The following is a 14,705-nucleotide window of genomic DNA, read 5'->3' as shown; positions in this document are numbered from 1 at the left end:
TACATAATTTTTTTCAACTTTTTTTTTATATGTCTTAGAATGACATGGAATATACTTAAAACTAAAAAAAATCACATTTAATATTTTCAAAATACAAAATGAGAATGATATAGAGATGTTAGTCGTGACTTTTAGTATTAGAAAAATAATATTTGTAGTGACACTTTTTTTCTGACTTGGATTTTTTACTTGGAAAATTATTCAATTTTTTTATTATTTTAAAAATCTATTGATTCTCAAAGTAAGATGGAGATAAGCAATTTGTATATATTTTAACATGAAAAATGTTTCAACTTTTTTTTAAATGTCAGAATGACATGAATTATACTTAAAACAAAAAAAATTACATTTATTATTTTCGAAATACAAAATCAGAATGTTATAGATATGTTAGTCGTGACTTTTACTACTAGAAAAATAATGTTTGTAGCAGCACTTTTCTTTTTTTTACTCAGAATTTTTTGAACTTGGAAATTATTCAACTTTTATTTTTTGATTTTAATTTTTTTCTAGCATCAAATGGATTTTACAATACTTCACAGAATCAAGAAACTATTCAAATGGTACAGAATCTATGCTTTTGCAGTATGCATGTAACTAAAATCTGCCATTATCAATTGATACAGATATCTTTTTAGCTACTAAAGGATTTTACAACCTTTCACAGAATCAAGAAACTATTCAAATGTTTCAGAATCTATGCTTTTACAGTTTGCATGTAACTAAACTCTTCCATTATCAATTATTACAGGTATTTCTTAGGATTTTACAACACTTCACAGAATCAAATATTTTTATATTAATATTCTACATGCCGTTATTTCATTAAAGATACTTTTTGCATAACTTTGTTGTTTTTAGGAAAATATTGGTAAGGTCTTAGTAAAGTTGGTTTCAATAAATCTGATTTTGCATAGACTGTTCATAAGCTTATTATGCATCCAAAAAAATTCCATACTGTTTTTACAAGATTAAGATTAAATCGGGGCTTTTTCTCTTCTTATTGAAAGATTCAAGATTGAACTGTAACATTTTCTATCTTCTGCGAAAAACTCCAGAAAAGAACTAGAAATTTTTTTTTTCTCTTCATTGAGATAATTGCGAGCTAGAGTAAAGCTCTTTTTTTCTTCGTTAGAAAAACTTAGATCTGAAATATAACTTCTTTATTTCTCTTTTCCTTAAGAAAAATTCAGCAGATAACTTGAGCTGTTGTTCACTTCGTTGAGAAAACTCAGACTTGAAGTGGAGCTTTTTCTCTTCTTGGGAAAATTCAGAAGAGAACTTGAACATTTTTTCACTTCTTTGAGAAAACTCAGAATTTGAGCGGAACTTTTTCTCTTCTTGGGGAAAAATTCAGAATCGAAGTATAACTTTTTTCGTCTTCTACGGAAAGATTCAGATCAAAACAATTTTTTCGTCTTTGAGACAATTCAGAACTGAACTAGAATCTCTTTCTTTTCTTTGGAAAAATTCAGAATCGAACAGTAACTTTTTTCTCTTTTTTGAGAATATTCACAAGAGAACTTGAACGTTTCATCACTTCTTTGAGAAAACTAAGAATTAAAGTGGGACTTTTCTCTTCCTTGGTGAAAATTCAGAAGAGAACTTGAACTCTTCTTAAATTCTTTGAGAAAACACAGAATTAAAGTGTAGCTTTTTCCCTCTTCGGAGAAAAATTCAGAATCGAAGTATAACTTTTTCTATCTTCTACGGAAAAAAAATTATTTCTCGTCTTTGAGAAAATTCAGAACAAAAGTGGAAGTTTTGCTTTTAATTTTATTGAAAAATTAAAATTTAACTGTAACTTTTTTTCTTCTTTGACAAAATTCAGGAGAGAACTTAACTTCTCTTCACTTCTCTGACACAACTCAGAATTATAGGTTGAACTTTTTCTCTTCTTCGGGAAAAATTCAGAAGAGAAGTTGAACATTTCTTCATTTATTTGAGAAAACTCAGAATGAAAGTGGGAATTGTTTTCTCTTCTTGGGGAAAAATTCAGGATCGATGTTTAACTTTTTCTATCTTCAACGGAAAAATTCAGAAAACCACTTGAAAGTTCTTCCCCTCATTGCCAAAATTCAGAACTGAAGTGGAACTTTTTACTCTTCGTTGGAAAAATGTAGAATTGAACATTAACTTTTTTTCACTTCTTTTAGAAAATTCAGAAGAGTACTTGAACTTTTCTATACTTCTTTAAAAAAATTCAGAAGAGAACTTGAACTTTTTTTCACTTCTTTGAGAAAACTCATAATTAAAAGTGGAACTGTTTCTCTTCTTCGGAAAAAATTCAGAAGAGAACTTTAACTTTTGTTCACTTCCTTGAGAAAACTCAGAACTAAAGTTGATCTTTTTTTTATATTCTTGGGGCAAAATTCAGAATCCTAGTATAACTTTTTGTATCTTCCAAGGTAAAATTCAGAAGAGAACTTGAAACTTTTCTTCACATCTTTCTGAAAACTCAGAATCAAAGTGGAGCCTTTTCTCTTCTTTGATAAATATTCAGAAGAGAAGTATAACTTTTTCAGTCTTCTACAGGAAGATTCAGAGAAGAACTTAAAATTTCCATCTCTTTGTCAGATACTTCGGATAACATTGACAAAATCTAAGTATCCGAGGGAATAAATTCTTTATCAACATATTTTGTTGGATACGTCAGGTAACATTATCAAAATCTAAGTATCAGAGTGAATAAATTCTTTATCAACTTCTTTTATCTGTTACATCGGACAACATTCATAAAATCTAAGTATCAGGGCGAATAAATTCCTTATCAGTATCTTTTGTCAGATATGCTTGATAAAATTGAGAAAGTCTAAGCATCAGAGATAATAACTTCTTTATCAATGTCTTTTGACATATACGTTTGATAACATTGACAGAATCTAAGTATCAGAGTGAATAAATTTTTATGAACTATTTTGAAATATTTTTTTTTATGAACATTCTTTATCGACATCATTTGTTGGATACGTTGGATAGCATAGCCAAAATCGGTGTTTTAGGATGAATAACTTCTTTATCAACATCTTTTGTCGGATAAAATTGACAAAATCTAAGTATCAGAGTGAATAAATTCTTTCTCAACATCCTTTGTCGGATAAGTCAGATAACATTATCAAAATCTAAGTATCAAATTGATTAAATTCTATATCAACATCTATCGCCGGATACATAGGATAACATTGACAAAATCTAACTAAAAGAGTGAATAGCCTTTTATCAACATCTTTGTCAGATAAATCAGATAAAATTGACAAAATCCAAGCATCAGATTGAATAAATTCTTCATCAACATCTTTTGTCAGATATTTCAGATAATATCCACAAAATCTAAGTATAAGAGTGAACATATTCTTTATCATCGTCTTTTGTCGGATATGTTTGATAAAATTGACAAAATCTGAGCAACAGGGTGAATAATTCTTTATCAATGTCTTTTGACCGATATGTTTGATAGCATTTACAAAATCTAAGTATTAAAGTGAATAAAATCTATATCAACATCCTTTGCTGGATACGTCGGATAACATTCGCAAAATATAAGTTTCAGAGTGAATAAATTCATTATCAACATCTTTTATCGGATACATCGGATAACATTATCAAAATCTAAGCATAAGAGTGATTAAATTCTTCAACTAAACAATGTCTTTTTCAAAAGACATTATTGTATCATTTCCATCATAGGGCTGTCATATCATTGCTAGGTTAGCTTACAATAAGTTAACTGCTATTAAGTTAGATTTATTTAGGTTAGGCGACCATGGGTGACTTACATTGAAATATCAAACCATAGGGTTCTCCAACATGCTGAATCTGAAGGTGTAATTTTCATGGAGATTCTTTAACTTTATTTTAGGTTAGCTACATTAGGTTAAGCGGCGCGCTACTTAAGTTTAAGTTAACCTAAAAAAAAGTCAAAGAATCTCCAGGTTAACTTACCCTAGGTTAAGTGGCCCGCCACTTAACCTAGTTTAAATTAACCTAAAAAAAGTCAAAGAATCTCCATGATAATTAAATATTCAGATTCGGAATGCTAGAGAACCCTATGGTTTTATGTTTCAATGTAAGTCGCCCTTGGTAACCGTACCTAAATAAATCTAGCTTAAAAGCAGTTAACTTAATGAAAGCTAACATAGTGATGATAAGACGGCCCTACGAGGGAAATGATAGAATAATGACTTTTGAACAGTACTGCTTAGTTGAAGAATTTAATCACTCTGATACTTAGATTTTGATAATGTTATCCGATGTATCCGATAAAAGATGTTGATAATGAATTTATTCACTCCGATACATAGATTTTGCGAATGTCATCCGACGCATCCAACAAAAGATTTTTATATAGAATTTATTCACGCTGATACTTAGATTTTGTCAATGCTATCGTTCTTATCTATCAAAGGAAAATGATAAAGAATTTATTCACTCTGATACTTAGATTTTGTCAATTTTATCAAACGTATCTGACAAAGGACAATGATAAAGCATTTATTAACTCTGATACTTAGATTTTGTCAATGTTATCTGACAAAAGATATTGACAAATATTTTATTCAATCTGATACTTAGATTTTGTCAATTTTATCCGATGTATTTGACAAAAATGATTATAAAAAGTTTATTCATTCTGATACTTAGATTTCGTCAATGTTAATGTGAATGTTATCTGATGTATCCGACAAAGACACTGATAAATAATTTATTCACTCTGATACTTAGATTTTGTCAATGTTATCCGACGTATCCGACAAAGGATTTTGATAAAAAATTTATTCAATCTGATACTTAGATTTTGTCAATTTTATCCGATGTATATCTGACAAAAGATGTTGATAAGAAATTTATTTACTCTGATACTTTGATTTTGTCAATGTTATCCTATGTATCCGACAAAGGATGTTGATATAGAATATAATGACTCTAATACTTACACATTCTGATACATTCTGACATTGACAAAAATGTATTCACTCTGATTCTTAGATTCTCTGAGTTTTATCAAAAATTTATTCACTCTGATACTTAGATTTTGTCAATTTTATCTGATGTATCTGACAAAGATGTTGATAAAAAATTCATTCACTCCGATACTTAGATTTTGTCGATGTTATCTTATGTATCTGACAACAGATGTTGGTAAAGAATTTAATCATTTTGATACTTATATTTTGATAATGTTATCCGACATATCCGGCTAAGGGTGTTGATACAGAATTTATTCACTCTGATACTTAGATTTTGTCAATTTTATCAAATGTATCTGTCAAAAGATATAGCTAAAGATTTTATTCAATCTGATACTTAAATTCTCTCAATTTTATCAAGCATATTTGATAAAAAAAACGTTGATTAAGAATTTATTCACTCTGATATTTAGATCTTGGCAATGTAATCCGACGTGACCGACAAAAGATGTTGATGAAGAAATTATTCAATCTGATACTTAGATTTTGTCAATTTTATCCGATGTATGTGAAAAAGATTTTGATAAAAAAAATTATTCACTCTGGTACTTAGATTTTGTCAATTTTATTCGATGTATCTGGCAAAGATGTTCATAAAATTGTGTTCACTCTGATACTTAGATTTTGCCAATGTTATCCTATGTATCTGACAATAGATGTTGATAAAGAATTTAGTCTCTCTGATACTTAGATTTCGATAATGCTATTCAACGTATCCGGCAAAGAATGTTCATAAAGAATGTATTCGCTCTGATACTTATATCTGGGTACTGTTATCAAACGTATCTGTCAAAAGACATTGATAAAAAATTTAATCACTCTGATACTTAGATTCTCTCAATTTTATCAAGCATATTTGACAAAAGACGATGATAAAGAATTTATTTGCTCTGATACTTATATTTTGTGAATGTTATCCGATGTATTCAACAAAAGACATTGATAAAGAATTTATTCACTCTTATACTTAGATTTTGGCAGTGTCATCCAACGTAACTGACAAAAGATGTTGATAAATAATTTATTCAATCTGATACTTATATTTTTTTTGTCCATTTTATCCGATGTATCTGACAAACATTTTGATAAAAACTTTATTCGTTCTGATACTTGGATTTTGGAAATTTTATCCGATGTATCTGACAAAGATATTGATAAAAATTTATTCACTCTGATGCTTAGATTTTGTCAATGTTATCCTACGTATCTGAAAATAGATGTTGATAAGGGATTTAGTTGGCAACCCTGCCTGTGATTCGTCCATTCTTGAAATTAGTTTTCTTCGTTTTAATCAGCATTTAAAGAAAAGAATAACCAGTGTATGATTGATAGGTAGGCTGTTTTAATTTGGTAAATTCTAAGCTACCAAGATTTTGACTCAATGTATAAATTTGTTTGTTATTTGTTAGAAAAAATACAAAAATTTACATTTTTCAAGTGGTAAATTTTCTGATCAACTCAATAATGAAATAGCAAAAAAATTGACATTTTTTTAGAACCAGAATTTCATGCTGAATCCAACTATAACATTCATCATCTTAAGAAATTAAGGCAAAATTCTACTTTAGCTACTTTTGGCTATCTTGGAAAAGGGTAAGGTTAGGGAAATGAAACTTTCAGGGATGGGTCTACGGGTTAAAGTAGGAAAGGTAGGCCTATGCCTATGCCCTGGGAAGGTATTTTGAAATACATACCCATAAAAATTTTGAATTGTGGCCCCTGATAAGGAGACATGTTAATAAAACAATTCTTACGTTAAAACATGTATAATGATCCTAGTTAATATATTATCCAATGGGAGAACCGGTAAAATTCTACTTTAGCTACTTTTGGCTATCTTGGAATGGGGTTAGGTTAGAAAAATGAAACTTTCAGGGATTGGTCTACAGGCTAAAGTATGTCCCGGGAAGGTCTTTTGAAGTACCTACCTCCACTCCTTCTCCCTCTAGAGGGTCCTGAAATTTTGCTACATGACAGGTCTATACCCATTGAAATTTTGACAAAACAACATTTTACATTAATTTTCAGGGTAAAATTCTACTTTAGCTACTTTTGGCTATCTTGGGAAGGGGTTAGGTTAGGAAACCGAGACTTTCAGGGATGGGTCTACAGGCTATATTATGTCCTGGGAAGGTGTTTAGAAGACCCTACCTCCACTCCTTCTCCCTCCAGAGGGTCCTGAAATTTTCTTACATGACATGTCTATACCTACTGAAAATTTGACAAAACAACATTTTACCTTAACTTTCAGTTATCAGTTTCTTTTTCTCTGGTTTTAGTTGTGAAAAATGTAATTCCTGTTATTTGAGCAGAATTTTAAGACATAGCCTATAAATAGTTTATTTCCAAAATTTAGGAAATGTATTTGCATATCTTTAAAACATTATAAATTGGGATTGAGCAAAGTTGTGAAGCAATTTTGAAAACAATTTTGTTGTACTTTATTTAAGCAGAAGATCTATTTTGCAAGGTTTCACTTCTATAACACATATATTTTTAAAGATCATCTAATGCCAAGACACTCTAGAGAGAGAAAGAGTAGAAATAAGTGCTTCAAAATACCTTTCCATGAAACACTATAGTCTAAAGACCTTTTCTTGAAATTTTGATTTTCCTAACCTAACCTCTTTCAAAGATAGTCAAAAGTAGCCAAATTAGAGTTTTACCATTTTCAGTTATCAGTTTCTTTTTCTCTGGTTTTAGTTCTGAAAATAGAATTCCTGTTTTTTGAGTAGAATTTTAAGCCATATCAATAGTTTATTTCAAAAATTTAGGAAATGTATTTGCATATCTTTAAAACCATATAAATTGGGATTGAGCAAAGTTGTGAAGCTGAAAAAAATTTTGTTATACTTCATTTAAGCAGAAGATCTATTTTGCAAGGTTTCACTTCTATAGCTCACATATTTTTAAAGGTCATCAAAGGTCAGGACCCTCTAGAGGAGTGGAGGTGGGCACTTCAAAATATCTTCCCGGGACATACTTTAGCCTGTAGAACCATCCCTGAAAGTTTCATTTTCTTAACCTAACCCCTTTCCAAGATAGTCAAAAGTAGCTAAAGTAGAATTTTACCGGAGAACCTTTATCATCAAGTCTTTCCTCTTGTTTCCTTCTTTTTCCAACTTAAAAGAAAAAAATTACAATGTTTTCCATGCTGTGAACATAATGCGTTGAAATTGCTGGTATAAAAATTGTTTATTATAGATAGTGTTTGTTCTGGTCATTGTTAATTCTGTCTTTTTTTAATGATAGATAAAGCAGTGGCAAAAATACAAAATATTGCTATAAATATACAGATTGACTTACTTGACTTAAAGCTCTTGCTTGGCAGCATTGCCAGAGTAGAGGGAACCAGATGTCAGCACCGTCAGTTGTCTCCAGAGTGGCCGGTTTTGTGCCAGGGTAGGAGCTTCACTGGGCTCAATTCCCCATACTGTGAATCGATTTTGGGTGAAATCTGCCCATCTCATATATGGTTTACCTCTGGGGAGTTTCCAGCCGTTTGCAGTTGGATCAAAGTCAAATATTAACTCGGGCAGGTATTTTAATGGGTAGGCAAAGTAAATGAACATACAAACGCAGCAAGCTGGACTCAAGCTGTTTGGATAGTGGTGGTAATTTAAAGAACCAAAGGAGATCCATGTTCTGTACCCTGTCAAGCCACCTAATGTTTTCAATTTTGCAGAGGTGTTTTGTCTAGACAGCATCTACCTTCATGATCTGAGACTGCGTTAAAGGCCAAGTCTCTGATGAGTACAACATGACACTTGCTACCAAGGCCAAGTAGATGCGAGCTTTCATGAGATGGCTGATCTGGGGTTTGTGAAATATTGTTCTCAGTAAGCGGCCAAAAATAATCTTCTTAAAAAAAAGTGCAATTTTTGTCAAAGTCTTAATACAGGGACTTGGTGCAAATATACAAACTTATCATATCAGCAAATAACCAGGATTATGCTGATTTTTTGCAATTTAGATAGAGGATTACATATTCAGCAATTTATGGTTGATGAAATTGGCATTTATCAGGAGCTGCTGTTCATTGGCAAAGTTTTTGTCGTGAAATATGCCTTGAATTTATTGAGAAACATAGTGGTAAATTGGGTGGTCCTGGGAAAATATTTGAAATAGATGAAGCAAAGGTAGGGAAAAGAAAATACAATAGAGGACATTACATTGAAGGATACTGGGTGTTTGGAGGAATTGAGAGAGACACTGAAAATTTTTCTATTGTTCCTGTTCCTGACCAAACAGCCAACACACTACTTGAAATTATAAAAGAGTGGATTCATCCCAGAACCACTATAATATCTGATTGTTGGAGCTCTTACAATAGAATAGGCACGCAAGGTCTCCAGCACCTAACTGTCAATCATTCTTTGAATTTTGTGGACCCTGTGACTGGGGCCCAACACAAAATATTGAATGTCTATGGTGTTCAATGCGTGAAGCAATCCCTAAGTACAGGAGATCAGACAAACATATGGCTGGATATCTTGCCAAGTTTTATTGGAAGACTTTTTTTTCCCAATAAAGGGGCCAGAATGCATCATCTATTACTACAGGCTGCTGAGTTATACAAACCTGATACTCATCACCCTGATCAAAGTTTACCTGGCACCAGGCAATAAAAATCAAATTTATTATCACAAGTGTCTATATTTAATCATCTGTCAAATCAAGTGTCAAATTATGATTTAATCATCTAAATCATCTGATCATTATAAATTAATCACCTGTACAATTCCCTCTGATGGTGAAACTGCTCAATCATCCTAGAATCAAAAAAGGTAATTTTTATACCCATTTCATTTCTTTTCAATTCCATTTTTAGCAAACATGTAAATAGTTGTTTAATTTTTATTTTTGCCACACTATTTTCTATCATTAAAAAAAATATGATACCCCCCCCTCCAAATGTGCAAATATACAACCAAAATTGCATTCCAATTCTAAATATAACCTTCATTTACATCACAAATAAATTTTGCCCCCACACTCCTGATGTGCAAATATATACCCTGATTTGGATATATTTAGGGGCTGGGGTACAGTTCATTTGGTTATATTTAGATTCAGAATGCAATTTTAGTTATGTATATGTATATTTATAGCAATATTTTGTATTTTTGCCACTGCTTTATCTATCATTAAAAAAAAACAGAATTAACAATGACCAGGACAAATGCTATCTATAATAAACAATTTTTATAGCAACAATTTCAAAAGATTTATGCATTGAAAGAGCATGACAAAATTGTAATTTTTTTCTTTCAAGTTGGAAAAGGAAGGGAAAAAGAGAAAAGACTTGATGATAAAGGTTCTCCCATTGGATAATATGAGAACTAGGATCATTATGCATATTTTAAAGTAAGAATTGTTTTCTTAACATGTCTCCTTATCAGAGGCCACAATTCTAAACTTATACCTACCTACCTCTACTCCTTCTCCCTTTAGAGGGTCCTGACCTTTGATGACCTTTAAAAATTTGTGTGTTATAAAAGTGAAACCTTGCAAAATAGGCCTAGATCTTCTGCTTAGATGAAGTAGGCTAGGCCTACAGCAAAATTATTTTCAGCTTCACAACTTTGTTCAATCCCAATTTATAAGGTTTTAAAGATGGGTAAATACATTTCCTAAATTTTGAAAAAAAAAAACATTAAAATGAATTAAAATTGTATCTAAATTACAGGAAATTCAATTACAGAAATAAAACCAGAGAAAAAGAAACTAACACCTTAAAATTTCGATTAAATGTTGTTTTGTCAAAATTTTGATAGTATAGACCTGTCATGTAGGTAAATTTCATGACCCTCTAAAGAGAGGAGTAGAAGTAGGTACTTGAAAATACCTCCTTGGGACATACTTTAGCCTGTAGACCCATATTTTGTTATCAAAAGTAGGCATAGCTAAAGTAGAATTTTATCAAAATGAACTTCACTAACCCTCCACCCATAATGTGCAAATATATACCCTGAATTGCATATATGCAATGAATTCTCCATTATTTTGGCAAACTGTTAAATCAGTTTGAAGAAGAGGGGTAAATATTGAGCAGTTTACTTAAAAAAAAACCATGAATAAAGTATACATATCACTTGATGCCCTTTTTATGCTCTTTTGAAATATAATAATTGTTTTCATTGCAAATTCAATTTTAACCTAACCTTTCTAACCTTAGCTGAATACACCCTATAGCCTATTACATGTTTCCCATGCATTGCTTGATTCTAGACTTTGTCTATGGGTAAGCTTGTTTTAACAAGAGTTACTAGTTAACTGGTTTAACCTTCTCCCTTTGATTATTGATAGCCTAAATAGCCTATATTGTTATACAATTCTCTTTAGTTTTGCTTGGCCTAAGCTGTATCTAAAATAAGAGAAGAAGGCATCATCTTTGAGGGTCCACAATGGGCTTAAAATTGAATTTGTGACAAAAACAATTATTATATTCAGAAAAAACATAAAATAAGGCATCAAGTGGTATGTTCACTTTATTTGTAGGTATAAATGTGAACTGATCAATATTTACTGAAAAGAGGGGCTTGCAGAGAGTTCACTATAGCCTATATAACTCAGGGTATATATTTGCACATTAGTGTGGGAAGGCTAAAGTTCATTTCTGACAAAAATGAATATTATATTTGGATTCAAGATGAAATTCTGATTATAAAGCACTGTATATAAATAACATTACAGTAAGATCAAAGCTTATTGATTTTTGGCACTATGTCCTTGGTGCATACAAACAGCTCCTCCCATTTACTCTTGTCATTATTGGGTCAGTGTAAATTTGTCAGTCACTGAATAATGGTGTCAGTCACTCAATTTGTATTGTTTGTAATTGCAAAAGCAAGAAACATGGTGAGCTGGGAAAGTGGTTTGCTACTATCCCATATTGCAGGTAATACTTATATATATATATAATCCCATATTGCTATATATATATATATATATATATATATATATATATATATATATATATATATATATATATATATATATATATATATATATATATATATATATATATATAGAAATAGCTGGAATTTCATAGTGGAGAGGATCCACAAAGTGGTGGGACTTTGTGGGATGGGACAAAGTGGTATTGCAGGTAATACTTGACAGATAGGCTTCATGTATATATATATATATATATATATATATATATATATATATATATATATATATATATATATATATATATATATATATATATATATATATATATATATATATATATATATATATATATATATATATATATATATATATATATATATATATATATATATATATATATATATATATATATATATATATATATATATATATATATATATATATATATATATATATATATATATATATATATATATATATATATATATATATATATATATATATATATATATATATATATATAGAAATAGCTGGAATTTCATAGTGGAGAGGGATCCACAAAGTGGTGGGACTGTTTGAAATTTGCCACAAATATTTTTACCACAAAGGGGCAACCTAACTGTTTTAGCACAGATGATCTATTAGGTTTAGCAATAGTCTGTGGTTTTAGATAGTAATATTGTGCCATGGAGCATCAAAACTTTTCTTATTGTTATTTTTATTGGTAAAGTAAAATGTTCCCTTTAATTTCCATTTAATTTTATTTTCATTTTAATTTTAATTTCATTTTTCCTTGTTTATGCTTTCAAAAATGTCTTTTAAAATTTGGTATAGGATATTTGTTTTTCTTCTAATAACTGGTTGAATAGCCCTATCCAAGAAAATACCAAATGTCTGTTAAGAAGTGTTTTTTTGTTAAATTCTTAGTGAGTTTTCAGAAAATGTAAGGACATCAGTCATTTTAGTGGCAAATCCAAAATTTTACAGGGCTTTACATAGAAAAGCTCCTGTTATAAAATATTCTTCCAGTTTGTTTACCAGAAAATAAAGAAGATGGTATTTCTTAATGCTGAGTCTGTATAATCTTAGACCTTTTATGGCACAATTTCTAAAATGTTTCTTAAACTTTACTAATATGGTCTTTACTTAAAAAAAAATTTCTTTGTTGTAAAGTTTTTGTATATGTATATATATGTATATATATATATATATATATATATATATATATATATATATATATATATATATATATATATATATATGTATATATGTATATATATATATGTATATATGTATATATATATATATATATATATATATATATATATATATATATATATATATATATATATATATATATATATATATATATATATATATATATATATATATATATATATATATATATATATATATATATATATATATATATATATATATATATATATATATATATATATATATATATATATATATATATATATATATATATATATATATATATATATATATATATATATATATATGTATATATATGTATATATATATGGCGTGTACAAACAGCTCCTCTCATTTATCTGCCATCAGCAGTCCAATTACCGTGGAACTCATATTTTGGCAGAAACTTTCTCAAAATGCCTTTCAAACCAACTTGAGACTTGGCAACCTACTTGTAATTTCTAAAAACATCTAATATTAACATTGCACTTCTAATTACCAACTTTTATATATGTATTGGAATAAATTAATTTCAAATTAGATTCTTTAAAATTTAGTGTTATAACATTGAAGCTAAGTTTTGCATTCAAGAGAAATCTGACTTGTCTACCCATGAAAAAATTGAATGTTGCTTATGTTTATTGTTGTTTAAATATTCTCTGGAGCACTTGCATCTTGGTCCAGGTTTTTATAATGGTTGAGATAGGGAATGATCATACTGTCTTATATTTATATACAGTGTCCTAAAGGTAGGCTAGGCCTACTTCTGTTTCTTAGCCATTTTGATAGTTAGTCAATCAGAAAATTTACCTATCTAGCTCAGGTAATATTGTTACAAGATTCTTTGCTAATATTCTCTTGTATACAAAATTCTTGCATATACACCTACCATTTAATTTCCAATTTGATGCTTGGCTATTTAAAAAAAAACATTGATTACAACCATGATAATTCCATCCAAGATGGTTGACATTTCTTTGTTTGTAATTATTTCTCAGCAACAGTTAGTTCACAGTGCCTCCAGAAAGAAAAACAGTATGTACAGCCTCATATCATAGGCAGCGCAATTGCGCTGCCTAAGTAAAGAATGATGTTGGCACAATGTATTATTTTTTTTCCATACCAGGGCACTTTGTATCGAAGGAGTTGTTGTAGAAACTTCGAAAAGGGCTCATTCGATTGGAAATTTGAGTGGCTAGTGACCTTTTTAATAGTTGAAAGTGATTGGAGGGCAACTAACACCCCTTCCACGCTGACCATTCCCCCAAACACATCCAATCAAAATTTTTAGATAGCCATTTTGTTCAGTGTAGTTGATTTCCAGAAATAAAACATGTTTTGAGGAGGACACTCCCCCACAGCCCTCAGGGCAAGGGTTTTAAGTTATGCCATGGGGGCATATAAGAATGATGTTGGCACAACATATTATTTTTTATTTTTTTCCTTTAGACCAGGGCACTTTGTATCAAAGAAGTTGTCGTAGAAACTTCAAAAAGGGCTCATTCAATTGGAAATTGGAGGGGTTTGTGCCCTTTTTAATAGTCAAAAGTGATTGGAAGGCAACTAACACCCTTTTCACGCCCACCATTTCCTGAAACACATCTAATCAAAATTATGAGA

The 14,705-nt window shown here is 29.9% G+C and overlaps 1 protein-coding gene across 1 annotated transcript in view; it reads left to right on the top strand.

The window, feature by feature from the left end:
• Nucleotides 1-6,280: 6,280 nt before the first annotated feature.
• LOC148949790 (prefoldin subunit 5-like) overlaps nucleotides 6,281-14,705 on the top strand; it is a 29,926-nt gene continuing 21,501 nt past the window's right edge. The window contains exon 1 of the mRNA XM_089093094.1: nucleotides 6,281-6,299. The gene's annotated coding sequence lies outside the window, so the exon portion shown is untranslated. The remainder of the gene's footprint in view (nucleotides 6,300-14,705) is intronic.

The sequence above is a fragment of the Artemia sp. Qi Xiang Cuo genome, chromosome 8 (assembly GCF_049724085.1).
Source record: "Artemia sp. Qi Xiang Cuo chromosome 8, ASM4972408v1, whole genome shotgun sequence".
Classification (NCBI taxonomy): Eukaryota; Metazoa; Arthropoda; class Branchiopoda; order Anostraca; family Artemiidae; genus Artemia; species Artemia sp. Qi Xiang Cuo.
This window is presented reverse-complemented; position numbering and strand designations above follow the sequence as displayed.